The 15284-nt window shown below is 43.6% G+C and overlaps 1 protein-coding gene across 3 annotated transcripts in view; it reads right to left on the bottom strand.

The window, feature by feature from the left end:
* The window catches only part of RALB (RAS like proto-oncogene B), a 72715-nt gene that overhangs the window by 31743 nt on the left and 25688 nt on the right, over window positions 1-15284 (bottom strand). For 2 of the 3 annotated variants that reach the window (XM_075933071.1, XM_075933070.1), the window contains exon 1: window positions 9838-9984. The exons of the other annotated variant lie outside the window; for it this stretch is intronic. The gene's annotated coding sequence lies outside the window, so the exon portion shown is untranslated. Of the gene's footprint in view, window positions 1-9837; window positions 9985-15284 lie in introns of those variants that run through there. 3 annotated transcript variants of the gene reach the window in all.

The following is a 15284-nucleotide window of genomic DNA, read 5'->3' as shown; positions in this document are numbered from 1 at the left end:
CTTGGAATCTGAAGCAGATACACAAAAATTCAGTACACCTTTAATGGTGAACTCAATCTCCTGTGTCAGACTCTAGAACTAAAGTCTTTGTAGACAGTCAACAAGACCCCTTCTGAGTTCTGACAGTTGGATAGTGCCCAGTTTCTCTTTCCATAATTTTATAGACACTGACTCAGCTGGAAATCCTTCAGAAAAAGTGGGGAGTCTTTTGATAGAGGCTAACGCTAACATATGTCCTGCTCAGCAGCAATTATTCAAGTTAAGCCAATTGTCCTCAGGACCCTTCTCCCCCCACTATTTTAACAGTGTAAGTTAATAGTAAGAGATATGAAGCTCTGTTGCTTTTTTTTATAGCCATGTAATAACTGTGACAGTCCCAAATGACTCATGGATTCAAATAAGCTGCATTCCTTATATCTTGTTTTATATCAGATTGTTAAATTGGCAGTTACTTCACTGATAATTAGAATATTTGAAAGACTTACAAAGTTGGAATCATCTGCTCTTTCTGGAAAGAGCATCATTACATGGGTACAACAGATAAACTTAGTCAATGTGGATCCCCAAATCTGGGTCATGAAAGAAAAGCTACTGTAAGTACAGTCATAAAAATGCTGGGATACATAGGTAACATCTACCCTTGGAAGACTGAAAGTAAATGTTCTTTATCTAGCCAAGAGATTCACAACACAGTTGAGGTGCATCTGCACAGCAACATTATTTCGGAATAACATGAAACAACAATGTGAGTGTCTATACAACAATTCCGTTATTTTGAAATAATTAAAATATAACGGACAGCTTATTGCGAAATCTGTAAACGTCATTACACGCGGAATAATGTTTATTCCGAAACCGCTATTGCAGAATAGCAGTAGTGTGGACACTCCATTGCTGCTATTGCAAAATAGCTCCTCCCCAGGGCCACTAAATGTAATTATAGGCAGTCCCCGACTTATGAACGGGTTACATTCCGAACACCTGGTCATAACTCGATTTGGTCATAAGTCTGAAATACCCTTAAACATGCTGCCCATGTTGTTTGAAAAACTTGACGTACATGGTTCTCAACTTTAAAATATTATAATGGGGTTAATGGGAGGTTGGTCGTAAGTATGGATGGTCGTAAATCGGTGTGTTCATAAGGTGGGGAGTGGCTGTATTCCCTAGTGCCTCCTGGGGCTCTGATTCGAGGTAGCAAGTCCACATTAAGGAATCCTGCCTTGGACTAATTTTGAGTCGTCCCTGTAGAGTAGACGTGCTATTTCAAAATAAGCTATTTCAGAAAAAATATTCCAAAATAGCTTATTTTGAAATAAGCGTGCTGTGTAGATGTACCATTAATGAATTGACCACACTGCTTTACTTTTAACCCAGCAGTACTCTTGAATTTTACTGAAACTATTTAAATCCAATTGCTTAACATTCCATGATTGCACCCAAAAATAGATCCATTTCTGCATTAAACAGCACAGTATATTCAGTCAGCATTTTCCCATCCTGAATGCAAGCCAGATTTCATTAGAAATCATGTACTGAAAGAGAGATAATCTCGCTATGCAGGAGTGCCATTAAAATTCAACAAAGTATAGAACAGATAGCAGCAGGCATTTACTTAAGAAAACAGATTCATAAGAAATCAAAACATCAGAAGAATTGCCCATTCCCTCTGTTAATCATGCAAGAAATCAAAAACATATGCCAAATTCTGAGCAGCAGCTTCCGCATATAATCTTGAAAATAGATTACAACAACCTATGAAAACTACAGTCATACAAGATATTCAGAAAGATTTGGTAACGGTCTGAATCAGAGGTCTACATTTAATCATTAACTACCTCTCAGGTTCTTGCTGAAGCATTCCCCCCACAAGACTCCTGCACCAGTGGAGGCAACAGAATTGATGCTGCACACTTCCCTTTTGGAACAGCAATGCAGCCTTGTTACCACTGATTCCCCAAATTAAGATGCACATAGACGGGTGCTGTGAGACACTGATGTATACATCAAAACCGTGGTTTTAATCAAACACAAGCTTTTATAAAAATCTCTTGGAATTTCAATTTTAATAACCCTACACCTGTATGTTCACATCAGTAATTTGTTTTCATAGCTTTTTTTAACACTTAGCCCTAAGAGCTGAGTGTTACTGAATTTTTGATTTTTTATATGCATTCACATCACATAAATTGAGTAGAAAATAGAATTGCAGATATAATTTCAGTGGATTAAAAGAAGCACAAGGACACAGTCATTAACATTTTTACTAGCAAAAATTACCAGGTTACTCCAAAGTCAGTTACAATTTTCTCCAACCTTACAAATTATTAAATAAAAGTTAATTAACTATATTCTGCAATTACTCTTCCAAGTACAGTTAATTTATCACTGTCTCAGTAAACCAAGATACCATTAACTTACAAGTCAGTATCGGAGACACGATATTGGGCTAAAGGGACATTTGATCTGACCCAATATTACTATTCTTATCGCAGAAATAAAATAAGACAGTAATAAAACACATCTTGTTTTTTCAAGTGTAACATCTCTGGTTTGATATGTTGTAGTATGATTATTCAGCATACATATAGTGAAAGTTACTAAAACGACCATATGCTTTTTCCATGAAGTGTCTGGACGCCTCTGTTGTTTTAACATGCGAGGGTTTCCGGTACTGATCCCAATTTGTTTAAATCTCATTTTAGTGAATGGATATTTAGAGGAGTTCAATAGCTATTAGCCAGAGGGTCAGGACTGGAACTTCATGCTCTGGAAGCCCCTAACCTTCCAAATGCCAGATGCTGGAACTGGATGACAGGGGGGTGGAGGAGGTTGGTTCACTCCATAAATTGCCCTGTTCTGTTCGTTCCCCCTAAAGTACTTGGCCCTGGCCATTGCCAGGAGATACTGAACTACGTGGACAATTGGTTTGACCTAGTATCACCATTTATATGTTCTTACATATATACTGAGACAATCTTATATTATATTCTTAGACAAAAGATACTTCAAGAAGTTAGATGTCTCCAAGTCATCAGGGTCAAATGAAATACATCCTAGAATACTCATGGAGCTGACTGAGGAAGTATCTAAGCCATTAGCAGTTTTCTTGGAAAAGTCATGTATGATGGGAATGGAAGGACAATCGGAGTCAAACTATAGATGAGTCCACTTAACCTCAGTACCAGGAAAGATAACAACAGCAAGTAAATGGTCTGGTAGCACTTTATAGACTAACAAAACATGTGGATAGTATCATGAGCTTTTGTGGGCACAACCCACTTCTTCAGATGACCGGAGTTATGATTAGGGGATAAGGAAACTCGAAATAAATAGGAGGGGGGGGGGGAGAGAAAGATGTTCTGTCGCCCACCCCCGTACCTCTATGCATAAAGTATCAAGAGAAAGGGTGCTAAACCTGAGTAGATAAAGGTCAAAGTCAGTGGATGGATAAAGCAGGAAGGATACTACTCAGAAAGTAGTTAGCACTTTCATTGATAAAAGGTTCCACCAGACCAAATCTTGATTAAGTCCATAGTAACTGAATTGAATTTGCATATGAATTGTAATTCCAAGCTTTCCGTGTGGATCTGACTTGAGGAACTAGCCTGTGACCAGCATGGATTTATCAAGATCAAGTCACACCAACTTAATAGCTTTCTTTGACAAGGTACAAGCTTACGGACAAGAGTAAAAGCAGTAGATGTGGTACATCTTGACTGTAGTAAGGTGTTTGATACTCTCTCACATAACCCTCTCAAACTATGAAAATACAGCCTAGATTACATCCACTATTAGGTGGACGTATACATGGTTCAAAAACTGTTTCCAGATAATAGTTATCAGAGGTTCACAGTCAAATAGGATTCCATAGGATCCTATGTTCAGTGTCTCTCTCAATGGCAGAGAGAGTACTTTTATAAAGTTGGCATATGATACCAAGCTGGGAGAAGTATGAGTACTTTGGAGGACAGCATTAGAATTCAAAATTATCTGGACACACCGGAGAAATGGTATGAAAAAAAAATGATGAAATTCAATTAGGACCCATGCAAAGAACTCCTCTTAGGAAGGAACAATTATTTGCACACACAAAATGGGAAACGACAGACTAAGAAGGAATACTGAAGGAACAGATCCAGTGGTTACAGTGGCTCGCAAGCTAAATATGAGGCAACAATGAGACAGTAAAAAAAAAACCATCATTCTGGGATGTATTAGCAGGACTGCTGTAAGCAAGGCATTAGAAGTAATTCTTCCACTCTACTCCACACTGATTAGGGCTCAGTTGGAATAGTGTGTCCAGTTCTGGGTGCCACATTTCATCTGAAATCTCATTTTTCTACCTTGGAGGTTGCACAACTTAATTGACTCCTATTTGTTTTAGGCAAAGTGGAGCCTGTTGCAAAAAAAAATAAATAAATAAAATAAAAGCAGCAAACATGATTCTGGGATGTATTAACAGGAGTGTTGTGAGCAAGACATGAGCAGTCATTCTTCCGCTCTACTCTACACTGATTAGGCTTTAATTGGAGTAATATATCCAGTTCTGGGCACCACATTTCAAGAAAGATGTGGAGAAATTGGAGAAGGTCCAGAGAAGAGCAACAAAAATGATTAAAGGTCTAGAAAACATGAGCTATGAGGAATGACTGAAATAACTGGGTTTGTTTAGTTTAGAAAAGAGAATGCTGAGGGGAGCATGACAGCAGTTTTCAAGTATCTATAAGGGTGTTACAAGAAGGAGGGAGAAAAATTGTTCTCTGTGGCCTCTACGGATAGGACACGAAGCAATGGGCTTAAATTGCAGTAAGGGAGGCTTAGGTTGGACATTAGGAAAAAACTTCTTGTCGGCGTAGTTAAACACTGGAATAAGTTACCTAGGGAGGTTGTGGAGTCTTTAAGAGCAGGTTAGACAGACACCCGTCAGGGATGATCTATATGATGCTCGGTCTTGCCATGAAGCCAGGGGACTGGACTCAATGACCTCTAAAGGTCCCTTCCAGTTCTAGGATTCATTGCATTAGTTAAATACATATTCTGGGGCATGCACTCTTTTGGAAATGCTGCTCTGTTTTATACCTTAAAGGCCCTGATACATTTTTATTAAGGCACCTTAAAAAAATCAATTTTTAACAGAGCAAAAGATCATTGGATTAATGCTTATGCACTACAACTAATAAATTCATACATACGGTATTAAATGCATTTTGGAAATGTGCTGGTAGAGTATTTGGTGTGCATGGAAAGTCAAAGGGAGGGGTACTTCCAAAAAATAGTTGGAGATACTCTTTAAAACTTATCTAAATTTCTACACAGCAGTTTACAAAAATGTCATCCAATTCCCTCATGTAGACTTTTCCTTAGAGAGGAAGGAACCTTCTTGTATTTTTAATTGAATGTTGTTTAAAAGCATTTCATTCACTGCCACTCCATCCACCCAACGTTGTCCTACTCTATATTCTATTTCTTTAACCCTGCAAAATTCAAAGGCATACAAGAGAACAGATATTTGAGGAGATCACAAATCTGACACAAACTGGTTTAAGAAAAGTTAGTTATTTGCAGGTTACTAGTTTCAAAAGCATCTCTGTGTGCTAGTTTTGATTAACTGAAATACACAATCTGATAATCACTGGGCAAATCTGAGTAACTCAGTTATATTTCAGAATCTAAAAAAGTCATTATTGAAACCCTAATATTTTGGGAGGTTACTATTCTGCAACACTTGGTCCAAAACTCAGTAGGGTCAGCACAAGAATTGCCTGAAATGCTTTTGATTCTATTATATTATGTTTTGAACTGCCATCCTGGACTTTCTTTAATTCAGAGATGAGGTCGAGTGGTTTTAGCACACTTGCCAGTGGACAGGTGTTCCCATTCAAAAGCCATCTCCACTGATAGTCTTGTTCACAGATTCAGAATGTGTCAAGATCTGAATAAACATGGAACCTGAACTACTCTGTCACCCTTGGAGGCTGTTCTTACTGGTCAAGGTTGAGGCACAAGAACAAAATTCTAATAAGAAACACTTAAACAACAACAAATAGTCTAGTATCACCTTAAAGACCAACAAAACATTTAGATGGTATCATGAGCTTTCGTGGACAAAACCCACTTCTTCAGATGACCAGAGTTATATTGCTCAAAAATGTTTACAAGTCTTCTCTAGGTTACTTCACAACACCCCCTATAAAATAGATGTTGTTACTCCCATTTAATAGCAGTGGAAAAACACACAGTTCACCAAATACCACAGAAGATCTTAGAACCAGGATTAGAATTCTATATTTCACTATCCCCAGTCAGCTTTTTCAATTATTAGGCCACTCAGTGTCCTGTTTGTGTAACATCTCCTGTGCACTGCCTGACTGTAGTGCAAATCCCACAGAGAAGGAACGATTGTTATGCAGCATTTCACATAGCAACAAGCGCACAGGCTCTCAAACAAATGATTGCAGCATACTTTTTTCATTTGAAAGACTGGTCTATTCACAAAGCTAAGGGATAATGTAGATAGACTCAACATGTCAGCCATGAAACGGCACTTAGATGTAGTAGTCATCCCTTGAGATATATCAGTTCATTACTGCCTTGAACAGAAGTGAAGTGCCTATAGCTGAGTGTTCTTTTATGCAGACACCCTGTACACTAAGGACATAAAATCTCATGCAATTGGTTAACCAGTTAAGAATGAAGTTTAACTGGCTCTTAACCAATTGTGGGGGGCAGCCCCTGCCTGCGATTTGCCTCTGCCTGTGACATGCCTAGGCCCACCATGGACAAAGGCTACAGCAGTCCCCGACCCACAGTGGGCTGGGACCCGCACCAACCTCCACAGGTTAACCAGTAAGCATCCCATTAAGGGTAATGTTAACCAGTTAACTGGTAAGCCTTTCACATCCCTACCATGCATTAGGGATGTAAGGGAGTAGTCAATTACTCGTTCCCCTCCTCCCCCCCCCCCCCCCCCGCTGCCTCTTTGTCAGAGGCATTAAGGGGCAGGGGAGCAGGAGCCAGTGCTGGGGAGAGCCGGCTTAAAAGCCTGTTCCCCCAGCACCGTCTCCATGGTGCGGGCAGAGCTGCAGTGTTCCAGAGCTGGCATGAGCCAGGACTGTTCAGTCCCAGCTCACGCTGCCCCGCTGCAACTCTGCAATTTAAATGTTGTAGGAGCTGGGCTGTTGCATGCCCAGCTCCTACTACATTTAAACTGCAGAGTCACAAAAGTAACGAGCACCCCCCATCAACTAACTGAGTAGGAAATTCCATCAACTACTTGATTAGATGATTAACCTCAATTTAATATCCCTACTGTGCATCTGAACTGATGTTAAAAATCTGACATACCGGTTCGCAAATGAAATACACAAAAAGGGTACTGGCAGCTCAAATTATGCCCCAAATTGAGATTTTTTTAAAAAAATAAGCTTTGTGGAAATGCACAATTAGTATTCACATTGAATATATTTAAAAATTCCCCTGCAATATGCATGAAACAAACATGTTATTGTATGAGAAAATGATACTAAAGTTGATAAGATAATAACTAGAGTTAACAGTATGAAACTGACCTATTTTCATTGTATGAGAAGAGAAATGTAGAAAGTGTTAAAAACAGGGTAAATTCAATTCAATTAGTTTAAATAAGCCAAGATATTATTTATAATATAAATAAATATTCAGTCACCTTTCATCAAATATTTTCAAGAAAGGAAAAATAACTAAGCAACTGTTTTACAGGAATTTGTGTTAGAAATGCCTTGTTTGTACTGAACATTTCCTTTATGATTTTGACAGATTATCATGATTCAGGGCTTAAAAGTTTTATTTACATCAATGCTGTCCTTGACCAATCCACCACAAATTAATAGTGTAAATATGTTAATACCACATAGAAGACAATAAAAACGTATTTGGAATTGTTGTACTTCAGTCTTCTAACACCATTACTCAGAATTGGTCCACAGTAATGCTAAAAAAGTTACACTAGTTCAGTTACGCAAGTTACATAACTGAAGTCCATATAACAGTGTGGCATAGACACTCCTCCTGTAAGTCAACCTTAGTCTTATTGACATAGCTTCAACCCCTGGAATACAAACAACAGGAGAATGCTCTCTCGTCAACTTAACATGTCTTTATAAGACTCACTACATCAAAACCACTGTATTGACTGCAGAAGTGTCAATTTGGCTGATAGTGTAGATATGGCCTCATTTATCAGCCAACCACAGCAGTCTGTCCATCTAAAGAATTATCTACAATTACAATCCAAACTGCACCTCTTATTCCCTCTTACTGCTTTAACTACTGAGATGTTGAAAATGTAAGAACACCAGATAATGCACTTTTTGAACACAATCCCCAAAATTTCATAATGCTAGTTACCCAACTTCCCAGTTTTTTGGTGTGCGTGGGACGGGGATGATCAGACCTGTCTCACTGCAGCAGATGCTTAAAGCAGGAAATATTAACTATTTCAAAGGTTTTCTTGACCAACACCTCCCCCTAGATACTATAATTGGGCCTATTTGCAGTAAGGATCTAAAATCATGGCTTTGAATTAGAAAAAACAGGAATGGTACTAAACACTTGTTGAATCTGTATGCCTCCCTTCCACCACCCAAACACACGACCCAAAAAGGAAGAACAACTGACTATATCTGTCTTAATTATTTCAAGTTGCCCCATAAGGCCTCAGGTCCCACTCCTTAGAAAAAATGGTAAACTCTAGCCTAACCTCCAGCTCAAGTTGCATAATTTGGCTGATTAGTTTGTCCCACCTCTCACCCTTCCTTTCTATAGCAATACATTTGGGCCCTGCGTTTTTCAACACCTATACCAGTAAGGTTTCAGGGACAAAGAAAGCATCATTACCAATTTGCAACAGGTAAAGAGAACCCAGCCATGTATGACAAAAGAGGTCAGGCAATGTCCCATTCTGGTAAAGACAATACACCATCTCAAACGCCCAGTTCATCTTGCTCAGCTTTCTGAAGTGCTTTCCCACGCTTTCCCACAGCAGTTTGGGAAAAATAAAAATCTCTGCACACATCAGTGTGGAAATGGCAGCTTAGCACGCAATGCACAACTCCCAGGGGGCTCGGAAGCAGCATCAGTGATGAAAGCCAGTGGGGTATTCATAAGCCAACAACAGCAAGGCAACCTCACCCCAAATTTTGTGTTTCACACAGGCCCAAGGAATTACATCTAATCTCTAAACGAAGCTGAGTCCCCCAGGCACTAAAGACACCCCCATCTCGATTCCAGGCAGCTGTGGTGTTACAGGGCACCCCAGGCCACAGCCCAACACAGGTCGGGGGGGGGGGGGGGCCGGACACTTCCAGCCAATGACTTCTCCAGAGATGGGCTAGGGGATGCCCCGCTCAATCCGTTACTCCAGCAGGGAAAAACTTGCAAACCCAGCAGCACCGCAGAGACTCACCGGCCGGGGAGCGGTGCGGCGGGGGGCTGTGGGGGGGGGGGGCTGTGTGTGTGGGGGGGGGTTAATAAGGCGGGGGGCCTGGGGGGGGTTAACAAGGCGGGGGGCCTGGGGGGGGTTAATAAGGCGGATGGCAGATCCTCTCCCGGAGCACGTTCCCACCCAGCCGAGGGGCGGCCCCTCAGCCTGGGCTGCTCCCTGCTGGCGGGCCATGGACCCCCCCCCCCCGGCGGGGCGCCCCCGCGCGGCTGGGCCCCTCCCGGGCAGGCGGGGGAAGCGGCTCCCCTGAGGAGGCGGGAGGGGGACCCCCCCGGGCAGCCAGCGAGGGGGGGGGGCCCTGGCTGGGGGGGGGGCGGACCGCGCTCAGCGGTGACAGGTCCCGGCCCGCCCCTTACCTGGGGCTGAGACCCGGCGCCTGCCCCCCGCTCCGCCGCGGCTCCGACCGCGCCCGCGCATGGGGGTTCCGCCGCGCGCGCCCGCGGGGCACTTCCGGCCACGCGCAGCCCCCGCCCTCTTTCACGGGGGTGGGGCGGAGAGGGGGAGGGGGGTCCGCCTCCCAGAGCGCGGCAGGGCCGCCCGCTTCCGGGTCACGTGGCGCGCTCGGGCCAATCGCAGCGCAGCTGCTGGAAAGAGCGGGGGCGGGGCTGGGGGGGTTGGGATGGGAGCCTGGGGGGAGTATTGGGAAGACAGGGGTCAGAGGGGGGGCATGAGTGGGGGAGGGGAGATTAGGGCTGGTGCGGGGGTGGGGGCATGAGTGGGGGGGGGATTAGGGCTGGTGCGGGGGTGGGGGCATGGGGGGAGGGGGGATTAGGGCTGGTGCGGGGGTGGGGGCATGGGGGGAGGGGGGATTAGGGCTGGTGCGGGGGTGGGGCATGGGGGGAGGGGGGATTAGGGCTGGTGCGGGGGTGGGAGCATGAGTGGGGGGGGGATTAGGGCTGGTGCGGGGGTGGGGGCATGGGGGGAGGGGGGATTAGGGCTGGTGCGGGGGTGGGGCATGGGGGGAGGGGGGATTAGGGCTGGTGCGGGGGTGGAAACATGAGGGAGGGGGATTAGTGCGGGGAGGGCTGGTGCGGGGGTAGGAGGGTTACACAGGGAGGAGGCTGAGGCAGGGCTGGTGTTGGGAGCGGAAGGAGTTGCAATGGACATTGAATCCTAGAACTGGAAGGGACTTCGTGAAGCCATCGAGTCCAGTCTCCTGCCCTCAAAGCAGGACCAAGCACGTCTAGACCATCCCTGACAGGTGTCTGTCTAACCTGCTCTTAAATATCTGCAGTGGTGGAGATCCCCAAACCCCCTAGGCAATTTATTCCAGGGTTAAACCACCCTGATCATTAGGAAGTTTTTCCTAATGTTCATGATGAGTGGAGGTATCAAATCCTCAACAAGCTGTGAAACCTTGTCTCAGGCCAATGCTGCTGACATACACTCAGGCCTATAAAATATATTTTATTTGAATTAGGGTGGTAAGAGGATAGGGATGGACAGGAGATGAGATGAAAGGAGATGGTTTTGTTATGAAAAGACAGAGTTGCTGAAGATCCAAAGTTCATTCTCTCTCTTTCTCTCTTCACCTAATGAATCAGATAAGCTTGCAGAGTTTTTAAATGCAGTCGGCAGTTGCCTGCATATTTAATCCAAAGAAGTAACCTATGGAGATAGTTTACAATATATCACACTAGATTAACCTGGATAAACTTTAAAAACAACAAATAGTCTGGTAGCACTATTTGTAGTTTTTTAAGTTTATCCTGTACAGACTAATTTGGCTACTCCCTGTAGCTTAACCTGAGCAGCCTGCCACGTGGAGACTTTGCTGTGTGTCTACACTCCAGGTAGGATCATGTATCCCAGTCTGAACAGACTCCATTAGCTGCTAAAAATAGCAGTGTGAATGTTACAGCTTGGGCAGCAACTCTTAGCCCAGCCAACCCCTAGAGTCTCAGGCTGGTGGATAGCCCAAGTCTCTGCTGGAGCTGCAATATCCACACTGCTACTTTTGCATGTTAGCTCAAGCCTGTTAAGCTAGGCTTGCTTCCAGCTGCAGACATATCCTGCAGGTCCCAGAAATCGTTTCTCCATCTGAATGGCCCTAGCTCATAGCCACTAGAGGTCTATCATAGTGCTCTGATCTCAAACTGAGTCATATCTTTCTGTTAAAGATGAAGGCAACATACATGTGTTCCCGTTTATGCGGATTCATGAGAAGTTGCCAAGCGAGCCAAAATTTAAGTGTATGTGAGGTCAGAAAAAACAAGCTTCTTTCTGTCCCATATTTATTTGAAGCCAATGAAGTTTAATGCATTTAAATTATGGGAAAATTTGGCCCATTTCCTCTAAGTATAGCCACTGGGTTAATGGTCTTATTGGGTGAAATCCTGAGCCCACTCCAGTATGTCCTTACTCTTCTCAGCCTTGTCAAACTGATGCTGCAGAATGGTATTGCAGTTACTAGCCCTGCATTAAAAGATGGCCATCTAAGACCTCTTATCCATTTGAGGTCATGCACCCCACGATCACAAACATTTTAAGTAGGCAAAGAAATATTAGTGCACATAGAGCTGAGTATTATTATTTAAAGCAATTGTTAAATTCTGTTAGCAAGTATCTTTAGTGATGAAACTGAGTGTTTGGTTGTTTTTGTGGCACATCTGTGTGTGCACGCATGTGTACACAAGCTTAGAAGGAACCTAATACAGTAAGGCTATATCTACACTGGCACCCTTTTCCGGAAATGCTTAAAACGGAACAGTTTTCCGTTATAAGTATTTCCAGAAAAAGAGCGTCTACATTGGCAGGATGCTTTTCCGAAAAAGCCCTTTTTCCGGAAAAGCGTCCGTGGCCAATGTAGACGCGCTTTTCCGGAAAAAAGCCCCGATCGCCATTTTCGCAATCGGGGCTTTTTTGTGGAAAAGACTACTGTGCTGTCTACACTGGCCCTTTTTCAGAACAGTTTTCCGGAAAAAGGACTTTTGCCCGAGTGGGAGCAGCATAGTTTTTCCGAAAAAGCAGCTGATTTCTTACAGTAGATCGTCCGTGCTTTTCCGGAAATTCAAGGGGCCAGTGTAGACAGCTCGCAGCTTATTCCAGAAAAGCGGCTGATTTTCCGGAATAAGTAGCCCAGTGTAGACACAGCCCATATGTCAATTTGGACAATTTCATATATATTTTTTAAACTACTTTTTCCCTGGTCCATTATTCAGATTCTCCCAATGACAAAACATGACACCGTAGCTCTCATATGACTGATAAATTTGTCTCATATACCGAAGTACAACATTTTGAGCCAAATCAAGTCTGAATTTCAGTAAAGGTAAAGATTTGGCTTTTTTCAGATAGAACACTAACAACTGGTTTGGTTCCCATGACACAGTGTTGCCACTTCCTCTTCCTCCTTTGAGTAACTGATAGGTGTGACAGATAACCACATCTATCCTCCATCTATTGGACAAACATGATGGGGAAATCTATACTTGTAAAGTAATCCAGGCAGGTCAAAGAATATTGTTCGATTTGAATCAGGATGCACTGTAACCAGTATAAACTGCATGGTTACCACAGGAATTACAGAGTATATGTTTGTCTTGATACTTTGGAGAGGAATTTTACACATATCAATTTAGAGGAGAGTAAGTTCCTTTATGTTGTTATTTGCATAGCACCAACTGTATTCCAGATGCTTTACAAACAGAAGACAAATTCCTGCCTCATAGGAATTAAAATCATCGATAAACTTCCATCTGTTTGAATGTTATTTCCAACTTTTCTCTCTCATCTATAGATAGATAGATAGGTAGATAGATTGTAAGTTCTTTGTGACAGGGATTGTATTTCCTATAGCTGGGTGCAGTACCTACCACAGTGAGAACCTGACTGAGTACTTTTTGTGCTACAGCATTAATAATTATAAACACAATATCTTGTGTGACGGAGCAGTAATTATGCCTTTTTTTCCAGAGGAGGAATAAGATATATAGGTATCTGAGAACAACAACAACATAATGTAAACAAACTAATATCTGGGAGAATGGCAATTGGGATGAAGGAGCTTAGCTATCAGAAAGATGAACATGATAGGAAAGTTAGATTTGCTAGCAGTGAAATGAGTTGACCAAAAGAAGTTGGCTTTCAGGAGGAATTTGAAGGAGGGTGAGATAGAGTGGCATATGGGTTCAGGGAGAATGTTCCAGGTAGAGGAGGCAGTATAAGAAGACAATGTATTGAATCATAGGACTGGAAGGGTCCTCAAGAGGTCATCAAGTCCAGTCCCCTGCACTCATGGCAGGACCAAATACTGTCTAGACCATGTCTGACTGGTGTTTTTCTAATCTGCTCTTAAAAATCTCCAATGATGGAGATTCCACAACCTCCCTATGCAATTTATTTCAGTGCTTAATCACCCTGACAGGACATTTTTTCTACTGTCCAACCTAAACTTTCCTTGCTGCAATTTAAGGTCATTGCTTCTTGTCCTATCCTCAGAGGTTAAGAGCCATCATTTTTCTCCCTCCTCTTTGCAACATCCTTTTATGTATTTGAAAACAGTTATTGTCCCGTGAGGCATCTCTTGAGCCTGATTCTCCATCACCTTACCCTCCCTATCCCATGTTGTCATTTACACTTGCAGAGAATGGGCATGAAACTTCAGAACCTGTATGAGTGGAGAATTCTCATTTGGCAATGTTTTACACACATTCGGTCTTCGCCTCGGACAAATGCAAATGACTACACCAGAAGACAGGCAGTGGTAAATCAGTCCTTTGGCTTCACTGGGAGTGACACCTGCTCATATCAGTTCTAACGGGCCATCGTGTGTAATATAGAGCTCCTTATACGCAGCATTTAATGATAATGATTCATTGTGTTGAGACTGAATGCCTTCTGTCACATTCCAGTTGCTCGTCACTGTCTGGGATCACCTGGAACAAGGGATGTGAAAGTATACGTAGTTAACTGATGAGCCTGTGCGTAGTTAATCTTCACGGTTACACGCTAGGCTCCCCTCCCCAGCACTGCTGTCTCTGAGAGGCAACAGCACGGAGAGGGCAGATGGGAATTGATGCCGCCCCCCGTGTGTAAATGTGTAGCCACTGAATTGCCTAAATACATGCATTTTGACATCCCTACCTGTGACTATACCTTATAATGGAATATTGATAATACTGAATATTGATTGGGTGGATCAATGCTGCAAGGTCCCTCCAAAATTTTCCATCTTTCCATTTCTTGCATTTAGTTTATTACTGTTGCTAGCATATCTAATAAGCCAATACTGGTTTTTGTTTTATGGAGCGTGGGATTTTGTAAGAACAGACCATTTGTGAAAAGAACCATTTATGACATTTTGAAGAGAGCGTGCTTATAATAAAGGCCTTCCACCTGTAAAGTTTAGAAACATCTGTCCTTTCAGGAGTTAAATTCTTGAGTGCCATGTCCAGGTACTGGTGTTTTACTGACATTCTTGGCTTGGATCTAACGCAGTGGTCCCCAACACAGTGCCTGCGGGCGCCATTACGCCCACCGGGGCATTTATGTGCGCCCACCGAAACATCTGGGCTGGCCCCACCCCCACTGTGCAGCATATGCATGGTGCCGGCCCCGGGCACGTGGCGCATGGGCGGCCCCTGCCCCGGGCGCGCAGCACATGCGCAGTGCCGGCCCTGGGCTCAGGGCACGTGGGTGACCCCTACCCCAGGCGCACGGCACATGCGCGGTGCCGACCCTGGGCTCGGTACGTGGGCGGCCCCCACTCCCGGGCACGCAGCGCTTGCATGGCCCCACCCCCGGAAGCGCAGCACGTGAGCGGCCCCGCCCCCGGACACCCGGCCCGTGAGCGGCCCTGCCC

The sequence above is a fragment of the Pelodiscus sinensis genome, chromosome 7 (genome assembly GCF_049634645.1).
Source record: "Pelodiscus sinensis isolate JC-2024 chromosome 7, ASM4963464v1, whole genome shotgun sequence".
Classification (NCBI taxonomy): domain Eukaryota; kingdom Metazoa; phylum Chordata; order Testudines; family Trionychidae; genus Pelodiscus; species Pelodiscus sinensis.
Note: the sequence above shows the minus strand (reverse complement) of the source record. Positions and strands in the feature narration are given on the sequence as shown.